Genomic DNA, 24,501 nt, shown 5'->3' on the forward strand with positions numbered 1-24,501 from the left:
AACAGTGGGAAGGCAGCTAAGTACCCATGTGGGGTTTGGGCTGTATGTAGAGAGGATATTGTCTATCTGTAACGTGGAGTGTTTGGTTTAATTTTTGCTTGATTTTGGTTTTTCATTTTGTTTTGTCAGTTTAAAAATCCCACCTGTGTGTTCACTTCATAATGGGATCTTCCCATCTCTTCCTCCCTTTGCCCCTCCTCATTCTTTCTCCTCTTCCACTTTTCTGTTTTCCTTCCTGCTTCTTCCCATTAAAAAAAAAAAAAAATGTTCCTGAAGTTTTCAGTCTCTGACAGAGTCATAGACCAGTTCTCAACCAGTGGCCTGGGGCTCTTTAGGGGGTCCAGTGACCTTTTCACAAGGGGTTGCCTAGGATCATGGGAAAACAGATATTTACATTGCAATTCGTAACAACAGCAAAATTCCAGTTACAAAGTAGCAATGAAAATGATCCTATGACTGGGAGTCAGCACAGCCTGAGAAACTGTATGAAAGGGTCGCAGCATTAGAAGGCTGAGAGCCACTGTCTGAGAGTGTGTCTCTGAAGATCCCAGATCTGGATCCAGAGCATGTGAACTTCTGTGTTTGTATATCACCGCAGCGAAGTGAGGTGGCAGAGTAGAGCTTTTATACGGTACCCCTTACCCTCTATAAGGATAGAAGGCACCGTGTTAACTACTGTGCCATCCCCTTTGGACTGTTTCTGCCTCCCATCTTGATCAAAGCTGCTTTGCCAGCTTCCTGACCTCCCTCTCTGGGTTGTTCCTGATAGTTGTGTCTGGTGCCCTTGCATCCTGCTCCACCTGTCCCTGTCTATGATGCTCAGTTACCCCTCAACCGGACAATCTCTTCTAGGGAAAAGGCGGTGGAAGCCCTTCTCCCTTCTTTTTGACCTTGCTGCCTTCTTGCCTGAGACACTAGGACCACACGGAATGGATCCTGTTCTGGTGGGCAAGGTGCCTTCCAGAGTCTGGCTGTGTTTAGGATCAGGTTCAAAGGCCCCGAACCCTAATTGGCAACAGGAAAGGCTAGTGGGACAGTTGAGGGTGGGAATTAGCAAACAAGCTTGGCAGTCAACTGACAGAGGAAGCCAAGACTGGAGATCCTTTAGGAAATAAATTCATAATAATAACAATAACAATAATAACTAGTAATAATAATTCTTTTCAGGTGTGTTTATTTCCTTTGTGGCCAGAAATACCCTGGACTTAGGGTTTTTGAGACTCATTTCCATCTTTCTTTTCTCTAAGGTTTGGTTTTACTTTTGGGGGAAGACACAGGGATACGTGTGGTGAATTTGATTACTGACATCAGTCTTAGCCTGGCTTAATAAGCCATGGGAACAATACAGCTCAACCTCCCAGAACTGCTGTAACTCCACCCTAGTAGCACTAAGAGCACCATGGCTTTGGCTACGCATGTCTGTAGTCCAGGCCTTGCTTCAGCATTTGAATTCTGCAGTAAGGTATCTGAAGCGCCCTAGTTTGTCACACCATAGGCAAAAATCTTGTAGAGCCAAGTAGAAAAGCTTTACCAAAATGCAAGGAGGAAACCCTCACTTTGACCTCTCTATTAACATGTGAGGAAGCAGGAAATCAGCAAGCTGTCACGTGGCCTACGTAGGGAACATACTTTGGGGGCAGATCCAGAAGCTGAATTTGGAGTCAGAAAGTTGTTTCTCCTAAATTAAATTTACATGGCTCTTCTACACTTTCTCGGGCTTCTAAGGCAGAACATTCATAGGCTCAGGAATTGTACTGACTAGTTGTATGTTAACTTGACCCAAGCTAGAGTCATCAGAGGAGAGGGCCTCAATTGAGAAAATGCCTCCATAAGATCAGGCTGTAGGCAAGCAAGTCTGTAGGGCATTTTCTTAATCAATGGTTGATGGAAAGGTACATTGTGAGTGATGCCATCCCTGGGCTGATGGTCCTGGGTTCTAAAAGAAAGCAGACTGGGCAAGCGGTGAGGAGCAGGCCTGTAAGCCGAACTCCTCCACGGCTTCTGCATCAGCTCCTGCCTCCAGGCCTCCAGGTACCTTCCCCGTTTGAGTTCCTGTCCTGACTTCCTTCAATGATAAATAGTGCTATGGAGGTGTAAGCCAAAAGCAAAGTCAAACAACAACAACAAAAAACAACCCTGTCCTTCCCAAGTTGCTTTTTGATCACGGCATGTTTCATCCCAGCCATAGAAATTGTGACCAAGACAGAAAGGGGAAATACTGGGAAGGGGTATAAAGACAACGCTGTTTTCTTATACTATACAGATGAGAAAGCTGATGCCTGCGTGATTCAAATTACTCGTCTAAGGTCACTGCTTATTATGAGCACCGAAGTCAAGACTGTGGGCCCAGGTCTTCTGTCTGGAATTCCGGGGCTGTGGGTTGCTTTCATTATGCGTCACTTCCGGTGGACCTCTGGGCTGCGCACCAGCACGTACTTTTCCTGTATAGGTAGTGTTAATAGAAAGCACACTGGCTGGAGTAGAACACAGAGGTGATGATCAAACCCTTGGTTCACTGGGAACGCCCATGCACAAAGCAGGAAACTCAGTAGCTGACCGGAAAGACCATGCCTATTTGAATCAATATTTTAGTGACAAGAAGTAGAATAGAAAAAAGAGGATTGGAGGAAGAAGCCAGGAGATGTACACACACAGTACATTATAAGGAAGGAATAAAGGTTGCTTGCAAAGAGGTTCTTTTTTTTAGAACCTGAATTGACAGAAAGTAAATATCAAAGACGGATTGGCTGATAAAAATCCAACAGGCAACGCAGCGGAGGTGATTTTGGAATCAGCTTCTCTACTGTTCCTTGTCAAAGACCGAAGACTGTATGTGACGTAGAGATGAAGACCCAATCCAGGGCACAGGACCAGGGTAAACAGACACACGCTTTTGAGAACGCCCTTCCCGATTGAGCTTTAAAAATAAAGTATAACGTTAATGACAGCACCAAAGAAAACATCGAGCAGCTCTTGGAAAATGAAAATCTGGAAGTTGAACTAAAGGGGAGAACTTAAAACATAAGCAGCTTACTGTATGATGCAGAGGCAGATAAACAAACCCGCAGTTAAAAAGTGGGTAAAGGAGGATTGCTAAGGCCGTAAAGGATTGCTAAGGCCGTAAAGGTCGCACTGTAAAAAGTACTGCTGGCAGCTCAGGCCACACAAGGCAGAATGGAGGCCTCTAGTGAGTTGCAAAGATAAGATAGATATACATGAGATGTTTGAGGAACAACCCTTAGGTTCAGCATGTTTGTCTAGAAGTTAAAGGCCCCTGTGGAGCCTGAACAACAAAGGGAGGGAACTAGGAGAGCATACCTTCTAGGGCACCCTGCCGTGTGCACTAGGAGCAGTTGAAGATGTGAAGAGAGACGATGTGCTGTTGGAGACACACAAGTGAAATTGTACGTGTGGATACATGTCAATGCTGGAATTCAATTTCTTAAAAGGATCACTCAGTCTTGGGAGCATTTCAGTTTATGCTGGGGAGCTATATAGCTGGGACACAAAAACATGTGTTCCGTGTAATACAAATAGTGGGATTTGAAAGTTGATTGTGTAGTGTGCCGGCAAGCTAATTTTTCCTTCCACTCCCTTCCCTTGGCCCCAGACAAAACCAAAAACCCTGGACTGCAGTGTGGGTTTATTGCCACGGTGTAAATATTCTCCCCATGCCTGGCTGGTATCACACTTTGGCCTAACAGGTTTGTTTTGTTTTTTACAGAATTCTCGCTAGTTTAATCTTTGACAAGATCAAGTTCTGGTGTACCACTGCATCAGCAATTCTCTGACTCTCAGTGACAGATACCATAGCCATTGCACTGATGGAGTAGGTGCAGCTGTATTTACCTGCTCAATGCCTGCCAGTGTGCCTAAGATTGGCTCTGTCAACATTCCCCTGTGGCTTGGGGTGGGACCATCAGGGTGGGGTGGGACCATCAGGGACACTCACTGAAGGACTGCTGGTGGCTATCATGTTAGGAAAGGGAGCATCCTATTCTTGAGCGGTGTAGCCACTGGTGAGTAGCTGTCATTCCAGTAAATAACCTTCCAGCCATGCTCAAGGAAGAAACTCTGCCTACACTCAGCAGGTCACAGAGAAAAGGAAAAGAAAGGAGAGTGGGGGGTTGGGGGAAGCTTATCAGGAAGGTTCTAGAAGGAATGGTGTAGAAGAGGGGAGTGGGGTATGAAAACAACTAAAATTCATCATGGGTAAAAATATCAAGTAGTGGTTTTATTTGTTTGTTTGGTTGGTTGGCTTTTTGTTGGTTGGTTGGTTGGTGTGGTTTTTAAAGAAGCTAAGAGCTGAGGTTTTTTTTTTTTTTTCAAGGCCCTGGATTATTTGCATCACCATAAGACTTGGGGTAAGAGGAAGAGATCTGTAAGTGCTAGGCAGTTTAGTCACAAAGCGCTGGAATTAGGACATCAAAATGAAGCTTTAGAAGAGACAAATAGAAACCAAGGCCCTAAATGTGAAATAAAATGCTAAATCATGTACGTGTTCGCCATGCATGGCAGTCTAGTAGCAGACAGTCCAAGTGGGAGAAGAGAGTCAGAACTGACTCAGGGTGTGAATGCTGTGGCCAGACTCACTAAGATATCTCAACCCCAGGCGAACAGAGCCATAGTTCAGCAAGTATGTCTTTTCTTTTTAAAAAGAAAACGTATCTGATAGTAAGTTGACCAGTTAATAGCAAGGAGACTCCAGAAGCAAAGAAATGGAGAAAGAAATCTGCCTTTTATTAGTGAAGATAATTCAACTCAGCAACAGGGCTGGAATGTTGTAACTTCTGTGTGAAGAAACTGTAGCCTGGAGTGTGGGGTAAAGGCACCAGGAAACAAAGAAGCAATAATGGCTAAAAAAATAAATAAATAACAAAAAATGAAAACATTAGTTCAGAGGAGTCAGCACAAAGAGGCCCTGTGTTTTTACTGTAAAGCAGGGTTTCTAGGTACTAGCTTCACCACTATTGATGATGATAGCTGTATTGTCATTAACTGACTGTTGCTAATGGTTCAGAACCAGGAGCCTGTAACCTCCCGTCTGGTGGAAATTGATCTTTTAAAATTTTGTTTAAAAGATGAATCTTGGATCTGCTTTGTGTCTGCACAGTATATTAAACCCTTTTCTCTCCTGTTTCTTTCTTCTTTTTCTTTTTTTTTTACTTCCACTTTTTGGTTAGATAGACAGACAGACAGGCAGGCAGGCACGCACGCACGCACGCACACACGCACACACACACACACACACACACCACGTACACGAGCACTTCACTGTTCCTCCTGCAAGCCCAGCTCTCCAGCCATCTTCTCTCCCTTAGCTGGCTGCAGATCTGTCCTCCTGCTGTTCTGGGAGATGCAACCTCAGAGCACAGGCAGAGACTCTTCTCACTGACTCCTAAACTCAGAAGGCCTTTTCAGCTGCACTCACAGCCCAGGTCTTACTGCAGTGACACTGTTGCCCTTTGGGAGAACCGGGGTGGAGAAGAGAAGATGCAATGATCCATGTATGTGGACACTCAGGGAACATATTTGCCCACATTCCTGGCAGACACTCTTTACAAAACCTGTCTGTGAAGGTCTGAGCTGAGTAAGCTTGGTTGTCAGCCAGAAGGCAAAACAAACAAACAAACAACAACAACAACAACAAACAAACACAAAAGCCAGTTTGCAACCTGGTCATACAATATGTGTGGCAATTTGTAACCTGATCATACAATATAAACAGCACACATCATTACATGTAAATATCAGGGCCTAAACTTTCTAAATGTCACCCCTCGTTGTGATGCTTTAAAGTCTTCATTTAAAAAATGCTTTAAAGGTTCATTAAAAAAAAAAAAACCAAAAAAAGCAAACCTGTATTGTACATTACAATATAGCTCAGTACAGCAGATGCTGAAAACATGTTGCTTATGTGTCTGGAGAAAAATTCACATTTCTTTCCTATATTCTTACCCATGCTTTGACTATGTATTTACTAGTCAAAGTTATGCCATAAGCACCAATTCTCAGAAAAAAGAAATAATAAGTCAGAATATTGTGGAAATTATTCTATTGGAAGTCTACACGGAATCAAAATTTTTCAAGGTTATTTTAAAACCATTATTAATTATTTGTGTAATCATAAATGGCTCCAGCAAAATTGTTCAGCAAAGTGTTGGTTCTGTGGAAAGCAGTCAGCCTTGGCCGGGAAGCTCAGGCTAGCCCATCCATCTTTCCTCAGTACGCATATCACTTCGTTGATCAACAATGGTATATTATATATGCCTTAATTATTAAAAAAGAAGTGCGCAGCCTAACTCTCAGAAATTAAGTCCTCAGCTCCACTAGTGCCATTTTCCTCTTGGACAATAGATGTGCGTGAGGAACCAAGTGAATGAAATTTTAACATTCACCCCCTAAAGAAAATGCGCATCATTACCCAGACAAATGTTTGCTCAGATTTTGGTGATGAGTCACACAAGGTTGGCCATGCGGCTCCAAGTCTTCCAAATGTCTGTATTCATATAGATTCTGCTTTATGAGCATTTTATTGCAAAATACATTTCTTCTAAATTTGTTGCTTAATGAATTATCTGACTTAGCCATTTGTGTTGAACATTTGTGTCATTGTTACTATCTGCTTTTCCTCTCTGTTCTTTCCTTAAACAAATAGCTGATGAAAGAGGTGGTGTGGGGGTGGTATGCCATCTCCAATATGCAAATACACCCTGGGGAGCTGTCTTTGTCAGACTTGCTGTTGCTGTGAAGAGACACCATGGCCACAGCCACTCTTATAAAGGAAAGTTTTTAACTGGGGCTGACTTAGGGTTTCAGAGGTTTAGCCCATTGACATCATGATGGTAATCAGGTAGACATGAGGCTACTGGAGGAACCCAGAGTTCTACACCCGGAATCAGCAGGTGGCAGAAGAGAGAGTGACACTGGGCTTGGCTTCAGCATTCGAAACCTTAAAGCCCACCAGTGTCCCACCAGTGGCACGTTTCCTCCAACAAGGCCACATCTACTCCAACAAAGCCAGACCTCCTAAGAGTGTCACTCCCTGTGAGCCTCTGGGGACCATTTTTATTCAAACCACAGCAGGAGTGGAGAATACAGTTCCAGTTTATGAAGGCACAGCAACAACTGAGGGCTTGCCATGGTGACTGCATCCAAAGGACTTTGAGATCTTGCATAATCCTTACTACTGATGTAAGACAGAAAATACTTTTGTTTTTTTTCTCCTTCAAAGTTGTGGGAACTGAGACACAGACAGAGTGGTCGAATGACTAGTCAAGATTCACACAAGTAGTAAGAAGCAACCCGCAAAGTTTTCAACACTAACCTCACTAAGTAATGCAAGCCTGCTTTTATTTGTACCCGAGGGTACCTTTTCTACCTGGGTACCACTTGACTTCACATTTTCTAGAGGAAAACCAATAAGTTATGTGGTCTACTGAGTCCATCAGTAGCTATGTTGTCTAGTAGATAGAGAAACATAGACATACTTCATCTGGAACACAAGAGTCAGTGTTTTATTCATCCAGGATTGTTCTGTATTGTTCTGTATAATACGGTGAGGAGAAAAAGCAGTTTACCAATGGAACGCTAAAGCTGGTTTTAACTGGGCTATTGAAGTATGATCAATATATAAATACTGTTCCATTTTCAAATTTACAATGAAAATGTTTCTTATTCAAAACAGCTAATAAAAAAGTCTAAGATTTTTAAGGTGGTAGTCATCTGGCAAGGTTTTCACCATCAAGTCTGCATCTCTACTCCATTTGTCATTTATGTTCTACAAGTAGAGGGGCTGCTTTCTGTTTGTATTATCTCCAGGAATAATGTCTGACATTTGCAAGGATGTCCGCAGGGGAAAAAAAAGAAATAAACGAGGAAGCAGATAGAGGGAAGAGTCCCAAAAGGGAAGGAGAGAGGGAGGGTAGGTGAGGAAAGGAAGGAAAGAAGGGAGAGGGGACAAGGAGAGAGAGATGACGCCCGCTTTTCCAAACCACTTCCAACACAACTTCCTCTGGCTAGCATAGAGCTGCCCACGTTCCCTATTCTCACTAGTCCATCTCATATCCAAATCTTCCAAATGCTTGAGGTTTCTACTTGCAGAACATACCCAGAGTCATATCCTCATCATCTCCGTAGTTGATACTCCATTGCAAGCCACTGTCTTCTCTTGCTTTGATGATTGCGTTAGCATTTGAAGGACACCCCGCTTCTTCTCTTGCTGTACTGTGGTCTTCTCAAAACACAACAGGAGATGGCTATATGGATAGACATATGCTAATATATCTGCTCATCGCTTTACAAAGGCTCACTGCTTTCCTCAGAGTTCAAAGTGATAACTGCAGCCTACAGTGTTCAATTTGACTAGCCACTTGCTCCTTTTCAGGCCCTTCTTTTTCCTACTCTTCTTCCTCTCCGTCACACAGCTTCAGTCAGTCCAGCTTTACTGCAAATTTTCAAACCCATTAGACAGGCTCGCCTTCACACCTTAACGCTGCCTAAGATACACTTCCCTTCAATATCGCATGTCAATCAATCTCTTGATTTCCTTGAGTCTTTCTTCATACCTCATTTTATCCATGACCGTGATCATGACTAGCTAATTTTTAACTGCATGTTGCATCACCCCACTCCTAGTCACTGCTCTACAGTACTCTTGCTTGCTTTACATGTATTACCTTATAATGCACAATTTACCATGTTTAGCATATATTGTCCCTTTCTCTAACTAGACTGGGCAATGTTTTGATTGCGAAGAAAGAAAGAAGGAAAGGAAGGAAAAGAAAAAGAAAGATAATAGATGATAGACAGATGAGTCTAGATAGAAATGTATGTGATATAAATACATATGATATAGAGATATAGATGAATACCTTAGCCAGGTACTGGGGTCTCAGGACATTTGTTTGGGGTGGGGTTGGACTATATAGCCCTCGTTGTCCTGTAATTCACTAGGTAAAATGGACATGACTTGAATTTACAGAGACACATCTGCCTGAAATGATTCTTTCTCTGTCCCACCAGTCAGTTCCCAAATAATGACATAGAAACTTCTTGTTCATTATGAAACCTTGGTTTATATTTTAGGCTTGTTCCTAACTAATTCTTATAACTTAAATTAACCCTGTTCTACTAATCTACATCCTGTCACGGTGACTCGGGACTGTGACCTTTCCTCCTGCCTGTCCTGCTTCCTCTGCATCTGGCTGGGACTCCACCTTTCTTCTTCCTACTTCCTCTTTGCCCGGAAGTCCCACCTATACCTTCTGCCTAGCTATTGGCCCATTCAGCTTTCTATTACGCAAATCACAGTACTATATCTTCATACAGAGTACAAATAACCCACAACAGCTGCCCCTGCCTCTTAAGCGCTGGGATTGAAGGCTTGTGCCACCAAACCAAGCTTAGTACATTTTGACTAAATGAATGTCCCAGTTTCTCTTGTGCACGTGACTTGGTTCCACTGTTTTTTCTGTATGTGTCCTCCTCCTCTGACTGTCACACTTCACCTACCCAGCCAAGAGTTTCGGCAAGATCAGGGACACTACACATCATTCTTTTGTAAATTGAGGTCCTGGTTTCAACCAAATTCCCTTTTTTCTTTAGAGTGGTCTGATGGAGGCAGAGAACACACTCTGACAGTCAGTCTTTGAAAAGGAAGATTTCTCTTCATTGTGAACTGTGAGCTTTACGAGTGACTACTCCTCCCCTAGAGCAGTTCACTATAGGGGACACCCAGGGGACAGTCATACTCAGAAGAGCCTATGAGGGGAATCTAAGTAGCTTTCTGTTGTCTCCTTAGACACCTACTAGAAATTCACAGCGAATAAGCTTACATTTTGTTGTTGAAGATTTTAACAATTTTTTTTAGGATGATGTTTGCATAATCTTGTCTTGGAATTTGGGACATTGAAAAGAGCTGAGAGTCTGCAGGAACTATTTATCTCTTGTGGCCCACGGGAAAGTCAAAAGAGGAAAGACGGGGTTTGAGGTCAGGAGCTGAATATCAGAGAGAGAAAAAACATAAAGTTCTAAGAAAGAGCGAGACTGTCAAAGCATGACCTCCTCCCTGTCTTGCTTTTCCTTTAAAGAATACAAACTTCCCTTACCTACTTTCTAAACAAATGTATGTTTAAAAATCTCTCAATTCCTCCCAAGTATAGAAGCTTTGGCATCCTTAGAATCAAACTGCACTGTTCCTCAGCCTTGCTGTTCACTAGCTGCGAGACCATGACTTTCAGTTAAAAAAGAGCTTGGTCAAACAGGCTAAGACAAATGTCAGCTCAGCAATAGCACGTTTGATAGCACATCAGACTAGCATAGGGTCACTGGGTTATTCAATGGCATCCTATGGTCCTTCCCACTGCCCTTTCTTACTCTGAGCGTTCCCTGACATAGCATCTGCTTTAATATCCTGAAAAAGGAATTTAAGAAAAGATAGATTTTTAAAAGTTCTTTGTTTTTTCCACAGCTTGAAGTGTCCATCAACTTGAAAAGTCACAGAGATGGGAGCTCGAGGCAGTTAGTCATCTTGCATTTGTAAAGAAACAAAGAATGACCAGTGCTTGTGCTGGGGTCACTTTTCCTTTGTAATGAGTTAAGGATCCCATCCCAGGGGGATGGTGCTACCCACAGTGGACAGTATCGGCGAATCGGCCCCTCATGTTACAGGACAGGTCTTCACACTTCAGTTGACTTCTCAAGACAGTCCCTCACAGGCATGCCCAGTGACTTGTCTCCAAGGTTAATCTCAATCTTATCAAGGTGACAATGGAATTTAACCATTCATGAACAAATCCATTTAAATGCTCCAACCTAAGTGAAGTCTCCCTACCAGAATTTCTCAGAGTACCCAGACGTTTCTTTCTCAGCATTTATTGTGATAAAAATTAATTCATACTTTGTGTTTATTTTATTATTGTTATTTTTAAATCAGTGTTTTATTAAGGAAAAGGAACTGTGTTTGCTTTATTGATCCCTGGACCCAATGGATAAGCACATGACACATGCATGAAGATTTCTTTTTTGGGGTGATAAGTACCGCTTAGCCATGTCTTTCAGCTGAGGCTCACAAACCATTCATTAAGATATCAATCTACTGGGGCACAGCACAGCAAGGATTAAGAAGAGAAAAATCTGAATACAGTAGGAAAGGGAGAGAGTAATACACATAAGGAATTGTTAAGTAGAATTTCTATTTGTTTCTGTATGGATGTGCTGATATAACATAACACATACACACACACACACACCATACTCACACCTGTGTAGAATATGTTACACTCAGTAGATGCCTGAACCTACAGGTACTACCAAACATTGTATTTTATTTCTTTTTCGTTATATGTATATTTATGATGAAAATCAACTTATAAGTTAAGACTAATAAGAGATTAGCCACAATAACTACTAATTAAAAGGAACAACTGTAACAATATACTGAGACAAAAGTTATTTAAAATTTATGTATTGCTCATTTCTTCAATTTTTCTTTTTTTATCTTGTTTGTTTTTAGATCGGAATACAAAGCAATAGATTTTATTATAGCATATTCACACATAATTTATTTTTATTGATTCTGCTACTTTCTCCCATTGCTCCCCAAGCCCAAAGCATCTCACAGTTTCCATCCCCAGGGTCCCCTTTATGGCTTCTTGTCATTTATCATCTTTTATCCTTCCCTTGTTCCTCAAATCCTTGTCTTCCTCTCACGTGGTCTCCTTTCTAATTTCACGACCTAAGCCCACTCGCATAGCGATGCAGTTCTTCACACATAAAGCCTGAAAGCCAAGATCTTCATACGATGGAGGACACCCGTTATTTGTCCTGATGAGTCTAGGTTACTTCGCTTAATAGAATGTTTTCCACATACGTTCATTTTCCTGCAGATTTTCTAATATCTTTATGTCTACATTTCTTTCCCCCCAGTGTTTTAAAGTTTTCACTGTAAAAAACTTTTACTTCCTCAGTTAAGCTTATTCTTGACTTCTTTCTCTTTCTTTCTTCCTAGTTTGAAGGTATTGCAAATACAATAGTTTTCCTAATTTTTCTTAGAAAGTAAATTATTGATATCTAGGAAAAAATTGATTTTTATACATTTATCTTTTGTCCTACCACTTGTCTGTGTTTATCAAATTTAAAAATGTTCTTGTGCAGTTTGTTGCCTTCAAATAGAGAGAATTTGATTTCTCACATCCCCACTTGTATCTTTTTGGTATCATCATCCTGTCCTGTTGCTCTTGCTAGGATTTTAAGCACGATGTAGACCAAAAGTGACAAGAGTGGGCACCATTGTCTCATTCCAGATACACAGGAAGTGCTCTCCCCCCCGCCATTGAGTGCAAGGTTGGCTATGGGTTTGCCAGATAAAACCTATATTACACACATGCTATTTACTATGTTGAGATCTATTTTCTCTGTTCATACTATCTTCAACGCTATATCATGAAGGCACAGAGCATCTATCCATACAATCATGTGATTGTTGCCCTCTGGCCTATTTATATCATCTGTTCCATTTACTGATTTGCATGTGTTGAACCAGGCTCGCGGTACTGAAGTGAAAGTAGCTGGTCACGGTGTCTGATCTTCCTTGTATGTTACTGAATTCAGTTTACAGTAAGCATTTTGCTGAGGGTTTTCTTATGTATGTTCATCATGGTAATTAGTCTCTAACTTTGTTAGATTCTTATCTTATTTTGGTGTCTGAATCATACTGGCTTCAGGGAATGAGTTTGGTAGCATGGAAACAGTCAGAGAAGGTTTGGTGCGAGAACTTAGAAGTTTAGTAGGATTCCAAAGTGGACCTTAGTTTCTAAGGTGTCTCATCTTGTTGATTCGCAATCTTACTTCATTGTAGTCTAACTAAAAGGCTAGAAGAAACTAAGAAGTTATTTGAATTTAATAAAATTAAGGCTCACTTTGTGGTCAATAATGGGATCAGTTTTGGAGATATTTCTAAGTGCTACTAAGAACGTTGCAATCTGTTACATGGAATATTCTGTTAAGTTCAGTTGATTTTAACATAATTTAGTTCTGAAGTTGCATTGCAGAATTTTAGTTTGGAAGGCTTATCTAAATATAAAGGTGGGATACTGAAGTTTTTCATTATTATTACGTTCAAACTTACATGATTTTTCATTCCCTTTAATGTTTTGTATCTTAGTAACCACAAAACTCAATGTTTACAGTTGTTATATCCATCTTACTAGCTATTCCCTTTCTTCTATATGCCATGTCCCTCCGACTAGTCTTTGCTTGAAGTCTACTTTATCTGATATCAAAACCACTATGTCAGCTTGTGTATGATCTCTGTTTTCTTAGACCATAGATTTCCACACTTTGTTTCTTAGATTTTATACAACTTTGCTCAATAAATGGATTTCACAGAGGAAGTTAATAGCTGGATCTAGTTTATAAATCCAATCACTTAGTCCATGTCTTTTAATTGGTCTGTGATATTCATTTGCATTTAGGTTATTATTGAGAGAGTTTGGACATTTCTTATGATATTTTTAGTAGATTTTCTGATTGGACTATTGGTAGTCTTCCTCACTCCCCGTCACTATGAGGGCCCTGGTCCTGGTTTTTCAGTGTTGGACATGATTGACTCTGTCAGACTTTTCATCTGTCCCTCTCATAGAATGTATTATGAACGAGACTGACTTTTTCCACCTATAGTTTTAATTTTCTGCAGTGATAGCTTGAATTTCATGCATTGGCTTAATCTGGATTTGCCTTTGACAGTTCTTAATTCTTCGCCAATTTAAGTGATTGTATTGCTGGGTATAGCAATCTTGATGGGCAGTATTTATTTTCAGGGCTTGAAATATTATCATTTCATACTTGCCTGGCTTTTAGTATTGCTCGTGAAATAACTTATAATTCTCTGTTTCTACATTTGCATATTACTTTGTGGCTTTCTCTTGCAAACTTTAGTTTTATTCATACATACATGCATATTATACTAGACACATATATGCATATATGCTTTCACTCTGATATGGTACGGAAAAGTTCTTTGGTCACGTCTATTTGAAGTTCTAAATATCTCTTGTCCTTTCATGTCCGTTTCTTTGTTTGTGTCTGGGGAATTTTATGCTAAAATTTGGGAGAGGGTCGTACTATTTATATTCAATGCAGGTTGGAATGAACCCCTCAACCCCCCTACCTCAGTCTTCTGTGCACTGTAATTATAGGCACTGGTCACTATACTGTACATCTGTCATAATCAAGGCGCAGTAGATTGCGGGTGGCTGAAACCACAGAGATTGAAAACTTGAATAAAGGGGTACTGCCTTGCGGAGCGTATGTGATTTTGTTAACATTTTAGAAATCTAAAAAAAAAATGTAAAATAGTATAGTAGATCCTCTTTAAACCAGAGGATAGTGTCCAAATGTTCTCTGTATTCACCATTAGACACTAGCCCTTTTTATGATTTTCCTCGGCTTGGCTATTATCCAATAACCTTCATGTGCATGCATCTATGCATCTACACACACACCCACACCCCACACACACACACATACACACACACACACACACACACAAACACTTATAATCAACCTGAAGTAATGGAAGCTGTAAGGTTTTTTTTTAAACATTCACTTCTTTTTGTAATAACTTTGATTTGTTAAGAATAAAAAGGTAGTTATATAATGAAGTAGCTTAATTCAAATTTGAGGATATAAAGATTTGTTACCAAATTACTTTGGAGAAAAAAATTTAGCATAAAATTAAAAGACCTCCTAAAACAGAATTTTGCTGCCTCGGCTATTCATAATCGACCCAGCAAAATGATAATCAACTGTATGTCTCTTCTGCAATGTGGCATATACGCCAAACTATCTTTTTCTCCAGCTCTTGACTTTCATCTCAGAGATTCTAAGGAATTTATGACTTGGGACATTTGATGTGGCACAGTTCCACATGTGGGGGATGGCGCTCTGGATAGTACGACAGAAGTACGTGCCAAGAATAATTGGCTTCTGTATTGCGGAACAGCCCAAATGCTAAGTGTATCACAGTATGTAATTTGGGTGTCCAAAATGCCTGCAGTTCAAAGTGCTTTACTCCTTTGCAGTGGCAAACGGAGTTTCCTGTTGGCTGACTCCCTAGGTTTGCAGTCAACAAGCTGGGTGCACACAGAGGGAACAGACCCATAAAGGAAGCACATTCACTGACTCCTGCAACTGTCATATCTCAGGGGCAGGATCTCTTTCTCCCAGGCCTCTTCCCTCTTAATTCACATTCATTTCTTTTCTCTTTCCTCCTTCCCACTTTCTTCCCTTCCTTCTTCCTTTTTTGTCCCTCTCTTCCGTTACATGTGATGACAAACAGTTTCTTTTTGTCACTTCTACCCTGCATAAGCCTTCCCAAACAGTTTCCTTACTGGAAGATTCTCTTGAAGTTCCGATGGAATGTGCAGATTGCTGGAATACTCCCTTAGACTCTGCTAGGGCACGCTTGGGAAGGAATGGTTGACCTTGCGTTTTAACTGGTAACGTGAATCTATAATCAGGCTACTAAGGCCCACTAAGGTAATCATGTTTTCACATGGAGTAAAAGCACCATGGCTATCAAAACAGCTGTGCGACTTTGGGGAAGGTACCTGGACTTGTTGAGCTCTGATTTTTCAGGTCGCAAAAGTGAAGTCTAATGAGTAGTCTGGCTGTGAGGGCTTCGTGAAGCAACATACATTCAGCAGCGGGAGTCGCACCTGGATCACAGTTTACAGTCAATAAATGTCACTTTCAGTGCCTCATCACAATGTGTAATTGTTGAAGAGACAATTTGGTATAATTTCTAAAGTAAAAGACACGTAACAAAACTGGCAAAACTTAATTCGGCAGACATTTCCGAGGTTCTGTAGGGTTAAGAACTCAAAGTTACATGATCTAATCCATCCATCACAATAACTCCTATGTATTTATGGTGGACACTACCACACTCCCGTAACAAATATGGAAATTAAACATTTCCTGTGGCAGATCCAGACATTCCTTAGAAGCCCTGGCAGATACCCTTTCTGTCCTACCTACACCTGTGTCTATTTTGAAAACCGTCTCGCCTCTGGGATGGCTCTCATGACACGAAGTGGAGCTAGGTGTCAAGTGATTCCTTTGACTCCAATCACCACATTTGTCTATTTCTCTGAAAAGGCTTTCATGAGCAAAAGGATCTATCTCAGGAAAATCGGCCTTAAGGGGCAGTGCTCCTCAAACTCGAACGTGCCGAGACCAGATTAGGATTATGAAGCAAGAAGCTCGGTAGTTGAAGACAGGAGCCCTGGGAATTATGGGAAGACGGAAAGTGCGGTCCGCTCAAGTAAAGCGGCTTCTGATTGGATCCACGTAGTGCTAAGGGGACAGACAGTAGGGTTCTTCTTGACAACTCTTTTTTTGTTCTTTTTAAGCAAAGACTAAATACAAAATTTAATGTGAGATTTCCCAAGTCTTAAACAATGTGTGGGAGCCAAGAACAGCACATCTGGGGGCCAGGTTTGGTTTCAGGACAGCCAGTTAGCAATTTCGACCTAATTACCCTTAATTCCCCACTTCTTTTGACCTGATGAATTGTCCATTTAAGTGGCTTAGACATGTAATAGACCCATTGAGCCGAGTCTTCGTAATATCCACAAATTGTGCTTTGCTTCCTGCATCGAGGCTGTTGGTTTTCTCAGAACTCAATTAGGGAGGTACCATTCTGACACTCGGAACTCATGAGCTTGATATAAGCACGGGATCATCGAGTACCTTGCAGCGAGAAATACATCGAGGGATGCTGCATTAGCCTGCTTAGTTCATTCCCTCCACACGGCTCAGTACCCATGGGGACAGACTCCTAGTTAGGAGCGCTTTGGCATCGAATCAGAGGGTAGGAACGTCACCACGTCTCCATGTTTCTCTCTTGAGACTCTCCCCCCCCCCCACTTTCATGACAGTTTGGCCCATTGGGCTGAAATAATAGATAACCCAGGTTGTCCACAGAGGTTCAGCTTGTCCCTTGGAAGGGACAATGCTGTTGTCTGTGTCTGCCTTAATACGCCCATCGAGTTGTAAATTCACATCGAATCCTGGCTTTTCAGCCTTGGTGTACGGAGAATTTCTAGATTATTTGCCTTTGCCTTTCTAAAGTAGCTGCTTGGTTCAACTGAGATGTTTGATTAATTAGTTCATTTTATCAAATTCAAGGTGTCGTTGATTGTGAGCTACATCTGGGTTTTAGGGACATCAACAATACAGGGATGCACCCTGGATTGAATCATACAAAACTCAACTGGGTGGACATAGTTGAAGGAAGCTCACCCATGTTACCCTTAAGCACTTCCTTATATTAAAATAAACACAAGGTGAATTGTAAGCCTCCTCTTTCTCAGTTCTTGGTGGAAAAAAACACCACTCTGACTGACTCTATCATTTAATTGAAACTTATTATTATTGTATTCATCCTCTTCTCCTCCAAATGTGATCTTGGACTGTCAAATATTTCCCTTACAACGAAGGCCTTTTTATCTCATTGGATTGGTTAGGCCATGCATTTTTTTTAAGCAGTTGATTATCAGAGTGATTGTGCCCTTGTTTTCTCAGGAAAGGATACTTGGGACAACAGTTTCCTTGTCCTGATTCCACCCTGTCTTTATAGTTATTCCCAAAGTAAAAGAATTTGGAACCGGGAGGTGGTGGTGTATGCCTTTAATCCCAGCACTCAGGAGGCAGAGGCAGGTGGAGCTCTGTGAGTTCAGGGCCAGCCTGGTCTATAGAGAGAGTGCCAGGACAGGCTCCAAAGCTACACAGAGGAACTCTGTCTCAACAAACAAACAAACAACAAACGAAAAAGAATTTGGGGGAAATGACTCTAAATTGCAATAATATTTCTATGAATATGTAAGTGAGAAACCAGAGAGGCAGAAATTCTAAATCTGTATTTCCTTGGAACTTTATTACTAAAAATTCTGTAGATGGTTTAAGCAGTTTTATCTGTAGAAAGATCATTAAGGGGACTCTCACCGTCCTCGAAATATGGTATCTATAATCATACATTTCCAGGACGAAGAGGATGAAAGGAACTGCCCCATGTGATGGTGCAGTTTGAGGAGAGGGCCAAGTTACACAAGAATTTCTGGAGCTGTGGGATTAAAGACTAAACCCTTCCTCAACATCTCTCTGCTTTAGAGGTCCGGACTGCCCTTAGAGAGTATCCTGGGAGTAACCTGCTCTGTTATCTAGAGAGAATGCTGGTGTAATAGCCCCTGGAGGACTTAGTGCCTCAGAGGCCAGAGCAAGCTGAGATTCCAGCTCCAGGAGTGTGCTTGACATTGCTGAGCAAGAACTGACTTAGCATGAAAGAGCTGAACTCTTAGAGTTCAGGGTTAGTTCGTCAGAGATGTCTAGGAGACCTTTGCCAAGAACACGGGAATATGCAGGTAGCCCATGACAAACACAAAAGAACCTATGTGCCCATTGGACATTCTTTGACCACCACAAGTTTAGGATGGATTTACACTGGAGACTGCTGGAAGGCCTCTGAAGCTTTGGGAGACTGTGAAGAGAAACTTTCCAAGGAAAGAGACTGGGTTTCCTACAGAAAGGGTAGACCGGGGTTTTCCCTAAAAAGAGGGAAATAGATATGATAATATTTATATCTAAGAATTATCTATCATTTGTTGGTGTAGAACCAGATGAGAGGAAAATCTGTTATGACAAGCAGTTAGACATTCAAGAAAATTGAAGATTTAATTTTATTTGGGGACACTGACATGCATTCTCTCACCAAGTCATTACCCATCTATCCCTAGCACATCAAAACCTGGGATTAAAATGAACACAATTTCAGAGCTCATGACATTTTCCAAACTCAAGAGAACAAGAGCCATGTTGGAAGCTTGTATAGAATTAAAATAAAGTTTATTGTCTAAACTTCCCTGTTCCCTAGAAAGTTATAGATATAGTTATACATGCAAAGTTTTCATAGATAATGATTAACTTACACCTTGGCATCTGTAGGTGCATATACGAGCTGTTAAAAACACACAATGAAATCTTGGTATCACACACCAAAAATTGATAAATAAAGCAAAAATAGTTCATCAAGGCAATTCCCTTTGCAAAAGGATATCCCCAAACCCAAACCTGAGCCAGGAACAAAACAGGGCCAACATCACTCCAATCTTCTGCCCCTAATGTGATGACTCCATCTCATCCCACTGCTAGAAGCTCGACTTCCTGATCTGATGTGATTGGCTTATTGGTTTCAACGGGGAAAGGAAAGCCTCAGGAAATAAGAGTCCTTTGATTTAAAAGTGAAACTAAAGAAGAAACCACGTCTCACATGGATCTTCTCCATATCCAAAGTCATAGACGTGGAGAGAGAGAGGTCACTATTTATGTACTTATGGATATTATATAATCTATAAAATACAAATGGAGATATGAACAGGAAAAAAAATATGTGTGAACACATATAAGGCACCTCCAAGTTTTTATACATATAGGGGCACTACCAAAAAGATATAAAAATGGTTCGCTGTAGTGTATGTTTCTGAAACATCACTCAATCAATTTATCTCAACTATGAGAAGGGGCGAGAGAAGAGCAGAGCCACTGAAAACAAGGAAAGAGAATTGGGATGTTGTAAACATGACCTTGTGAAAGAATCTGGAGAAATCAACATGTCATGGAAAATAAACACACTGTTGGCATTAGCTTCAAGAAGCTTCAAACAGACTAGACGTAACATGAAAAATAGATCCCAGTAGCGTAGTTCCCATGATGAACGACACACAGCATGTAAGTTATGACTGGGGACTAGGGTTGGCTTAGATGGTTCTTGGCAGGAGAGTCTCCGCAAGTCTTGACCACAGCCATAGAAAAGATAAAATGAGATCAATGCACAAAGCATCCAAACTTCTTTGTGTAATGATGTGCACTATTTTGAGAATGTCAGATTCAGGACACACCATAATAATGTGCTTTTATTCAAAAGGACAACATCATAAAAGGTTTAGAGTCACTCATGTAGTTCAAGTGCCAGTTTTTGCCATGCACACGAAACACTCTGTTCTGCAAGCAGTAACTCATGCTGTTATGGTATCCAGTCCAGCTCCCATTTACCTCTCACTTTTGTTGGAAATTCAGCGGCCGTATAAACATGACTTACGGCAAATACGTTGGTTCTCACTTTATAGCCTAAGAAGGTGGATGTCACAGCTTGTGAGCCAGTTAGGACTGTAAAACTTGAAGAGTGAGTCACAGGGCACAACCCAGGTAAAGATGTGTTATTACTCGTGTTGGTTAGCTAAATTTCCTGGCCCATTCTCACCCAAGTTTGCTTAGTCACTACTGGGTTCCTGAGAGATCAAGGGTCTAAAATTTTTGCCCATGTCTTTGATTTATAGTTTTGGGGTGACCTCTTGATATTTCCCTTGTATCTCTCTCGATCATTAGAGCGAATTCCATATAATTTTGTGAAGTTACACTGTTGGTGCTGTTGACTATCCTTAACAGATTCATTCACTTAACAACCAAGAAAATTAAGCGTACCAAGTACATCTTAATTAATTAAGTAGCATTACTCCAGCAAAAGACCACTTCCCCCCAGGCCACCTTGTAACATGACGGGGCCGACTTGATGGGGTTTCTGTCCTGCCCGGTACCCCACAACCAGCAAGTCCCAGAGAAAATCAATCACACAGAGATCTCTGTAAGTTATAAAGCTGATTGGCGCATTAGGTCAGGCTACTTATTAGCTCTTATAACTTATGTTACCCCATTATCCTTATCTACGTTAGCCACATGGCTCAGTACCTTTCTCAGCTGGGTAGGTTGCATCCTGCCTCTTTGGTGGTCTGCACAGGAGTTGCGAGGGAGCTTCCTGCTTCCCAGAATACTCCCAGTCTCCTTGCTCCACTCCTACTTCCTGTCTGGCTTTCCCGCCTATACTGCCTGCCTGGCCAATCAGCATTTTATTAAAATATGATTGACAGATTACAGACAATTCTCCCACACCACCACCTTAAAAGAGGAGTATAAGCAATGAAATGTTAGCAGAGGGGATTCTTGCCTGAGGGAATTTTTAGCCTTGTTTCTTGTAATATTGGCTTGGAAGTGTTCAGATGATGTCTGGAGCATCAATATTCATCTTATAATCACAATGAACTTGAGAGAGAACATATTCGTTAAAATGATGGAACAAAGCCATAACCAAAGCCTAGGTTCCTGGTAAACATGATGCCATATTCTGTTTCCATGTTTTATTATTGCGAAACAAAAGTAAACATCTCTCATATTGAAACCCTATTTGCTTCTTCATCCACTCTCGAATATATTGAGAACAGATTATTTTTTCATCACCAGATTTTTTTTTTGCATTGTAGGAGACAGTAGCCTAAGATCTCTCCTGAGAACTTCCTGATGCTATGAGAGTATTAACATAATTTACCAGATTTAGACTACCTAGTGAATGTACGGGAACACACTCGCAGCATGTGAAAGAACTGCTAATGGTTAGTAGAAAACGGAAGGGAGAAAATTGAGGAAAGTTGGCTAATCAGGGCAGCCACAATATTTTTTTACAATATTGACTTTGGAAATATAGGGGAAATAATATATAGTAAATATATTAATATTCCGTAGCCAGTTCACTTTGTAATTAGATAGACAGTCCAATTTCTCGGTGCACCTGTCCTTTGATCTTCTTGTCTGTCATTGCAGCGTGATTGTAAGGATTACTGGGTCATTCTCAGCCTGAGTTGCTTTCATGACTTCATTTTCTGGTAGAGGAAGGGGAGTCATTGAAGGATGTCATTAAGAGGAGAGGCACAGGCTGATAATTGACCTCTCAGTGAAAGTCGTCCCATCTGGAAGATTTTTATCAGCAAACCTTTAGCAGAGATTCCCTTGTACTTGCCTTTGAACCAAATAAGCCCAACCGAAAACCAAATTATCTAAATACTTTTAAGTCTGTGTGTATATGATCTAGGAGAAGATTTTTTTTTCTTCAAAAAGATTCAAGAAATAAATTCTATGCCAATATAGTTCTACAATTCTCATTGAGCCTCCCTGTGTGATGTTACGATGTTTGCCAGAGACTGTGCGTTGTTGTGACTCTGTGTTCATAATGGGAGTAGTAAGAGGAAGAGGGATGGCGTGTTTGTGAAATCTGGCGGGCAGGGACTTAAAAAGCTTCCTCCAGTCCTACAGGTGTGAGTCCGGCCAGCCCTGCTCTGCAATTTCACATCGTCGTCTTCTAGAGCGCAGCGGCTGTTTTCAGGAAGACAGACGTTCCTGTGGTTTTAACAAAAGCACTAACATGACGCATTAGCAGTCAAAGTACATTACCCAAGTGACTTTGTACAGCTGTGCTCTTTGGCCCTCAGCAGAACTGCCTTTTTTTTCTCCCTCGCCTGTCTGTTTTCGCGTTTGGTTGGCTTTTCTTTTGATGTGTGCCAATACATCAAAACACAATTGTCAATGCAATTTGTGCGTTTCTACATCTATATCGGCCTGAAGAAAGAGAAGAGAAGGAAATCAGAGTGTTGTGCTCAAATGGAAGGAAAAATAAATGCCTGGCTTCCATTAGAACCTATTGCCACAGAACTAGACTCAGAGTGCTGTTTCTCAGTAAGTCAGCAACTTTCTGTGTATTGCTCCATGACAAACCAACTATAGTTAGCTCATAACTTCAACAATCTTATGGTCCACTTGAACTTTACCAGTGGCAGACATTTATAGGTCAAGGTGGCTGCCAGAGAAGGATGAGCAGGGCTAAAGAAAGACAAAACCCCTTTTATTTATTACCAACTGAACCATGGCAATGCCCCCTTTATTGACAACTTAGTTCCTAACTCTTAATTTCCCCAGAAACATATCATTCAACACTTCCTTGTGTGGATACAGTATCACAAATGCTCACAGATTCCTCCATCCCTCTAAAAGGAAAATGCTACAACTCTTAATTCCTTCCAGGGTAGCCAGTTCAGTGCTTTGGAAAGAGAGAAGGCAGCAAATAAGAATACTTGAGAAGTTAATAAAGAACCCCTAAAGAAAAGACCAGCTACCCTCACTAGGGAGAGTTGGCACTCCCCGAAAGAGTCTTATTTAGTAATTTACTCTGAATTTTGCTTTAGTTTCTGCTCCTGGAAATTTCTTATTTTGAGTTTATTATGGTTGTATCATGCTAATCTCTCAGTACCAGCTTTAGTGCCCTGAACTAAAGTAGAGGAAGAAGAAACCCGATGTTACCAACCATTCAAACATACTTTGTAACTAAAGAGAGGAAAATGTTATCTTCATTCTCTTTCGTCTGGTCGTCAGGGCTACACTGAGGGAACCCGGAGCAGACTGGAAGTCATAGCAGGAGAGGATTGTCACCCCTGCCAGTCAGGTAGCCAGAAATAGCGAGGGGGTTGAAGAAAATGTCTAACGGACGTTTTCCTGACCCTCACAGCTGCTTTTCTTTCTGTCCGAAGGACCCAGAGCTCACTGTTGCCTAAGTTTGTCCGTTAGCCATGCGATAGTGTCATGTTACCAGTGTGAAGAAAATCAGTTGCTGCGATAGGTTATTGTTTGTTAACAAAACAACCAGAATACCATAACATGCTTTTTAAAAAAAATGACTACTGATTACTTATTTATTTCATTCCTTTTAAGTAGAAAAATAGCATCTAAGGAAATGTCATTATGGAATTGTGGCTAGATGCTTTCCATCATAATTCAATAGGCATAAAAATAAGAATTTTTTTTCTTTATTTTATTATACCAGACAAAGGTCACGAGTTAACAGCAAAATGTTGGTCAGGCTTAGTTACTTTTTATGACCTGTAAAATTCAGTGGCAACACATAAATATAAACAAACTGGAGTGAGAATCCGCCTTGGTTTCCAGTGATGTGTTTGCTTGTGATCCATATTTTCAGCTAAGCACACGTTTTTATTTCCACCTTGTGAAACCGAAAGCCTGAAACCAGGTGTTGATCCCATGGACACTAACAGAACTGAATCCTGATTCTCAACAGCCACAAAGGTTCAAGGCCATGCTTAGGGTACCCCTGATTCTGGCTCACGTCCGCCTACTCAGGATAGGACTGGAGGTAAAATCGAGCTTTGAAGATTTCCTCTTCAGGAATGTTTCTGCTCTATGTTTTATATCTGGCGATTTTTATGTACTTGATGTACTTGATTTTCATCTCTTGGGAGTCTGGTTACTTTATGTTGGATTTTCCATATCAAAATTCTTTATTTCCTTAACAGTTTTCATTTTTAAATTAATTGTTCGGATGTACCTAACAACCTTTCTATTAAAGTTTTTGTGAAGTTCATTTTTTTAAAAAAAACTCAGCCTTTCCTTGTTTATCCCTTTTCAACAGCATCTAGTTTTATAAAAGGAATGTTTTATATTTCAAAGGGCACACATTTATGTCCCTTTGAGGTTTTCCTCTGTCTCTCTGTTTCCTGTTGATTTTGTTGTTTGGTTGAAACTGCTACTCATGCTAATCTCTCAAAT

The 24,501-nt window shown here is 40.9% G+C and overlaps 1 protein-coding gene across 9 annotated transcripts in view; it reads left to right on the top strand.

Annotated features, from left to right (window-relative positions):
* Pde4d (phosphodiesterase 4D) overlaps positions 1-24,501 on the top strand; it is a 1,387,978-nt gene that overhangs the window by 1,264,238 nt on the left and 99,239 nt on the right. Inside the window, exon 1 of one of the 9 annotated variants that reach the window (XM_085676947.2) lies at positions 24,015-24,088. The exons of the other annotated variants lie outside the window; for them this stretch is intronic. The gene's annotated coding sequence lies outside the window, so the exon portion shown is untranslated. Of the gene's footprint in view, positions 1-24,014; positions 24,089-24,501 lie in introns of those variants that run through there. 9 annotated transcript variants of the gene reach the window in all.

The sequence above is a fragment of the Myodes glareolus genome, chromosome 15, assembly GCF_982192425.1.
Source record: "Myodes glareolus chromosome 15, mMyoGla1.1, whole genome shotgun sequence".
In the NCBI taxonomy this organism is placed as follows: Eukaryota; Metazoa; Chordata; class Mammalia; order Rodentia; family Cricetidae; genus Myodes; species Myodes glareolus.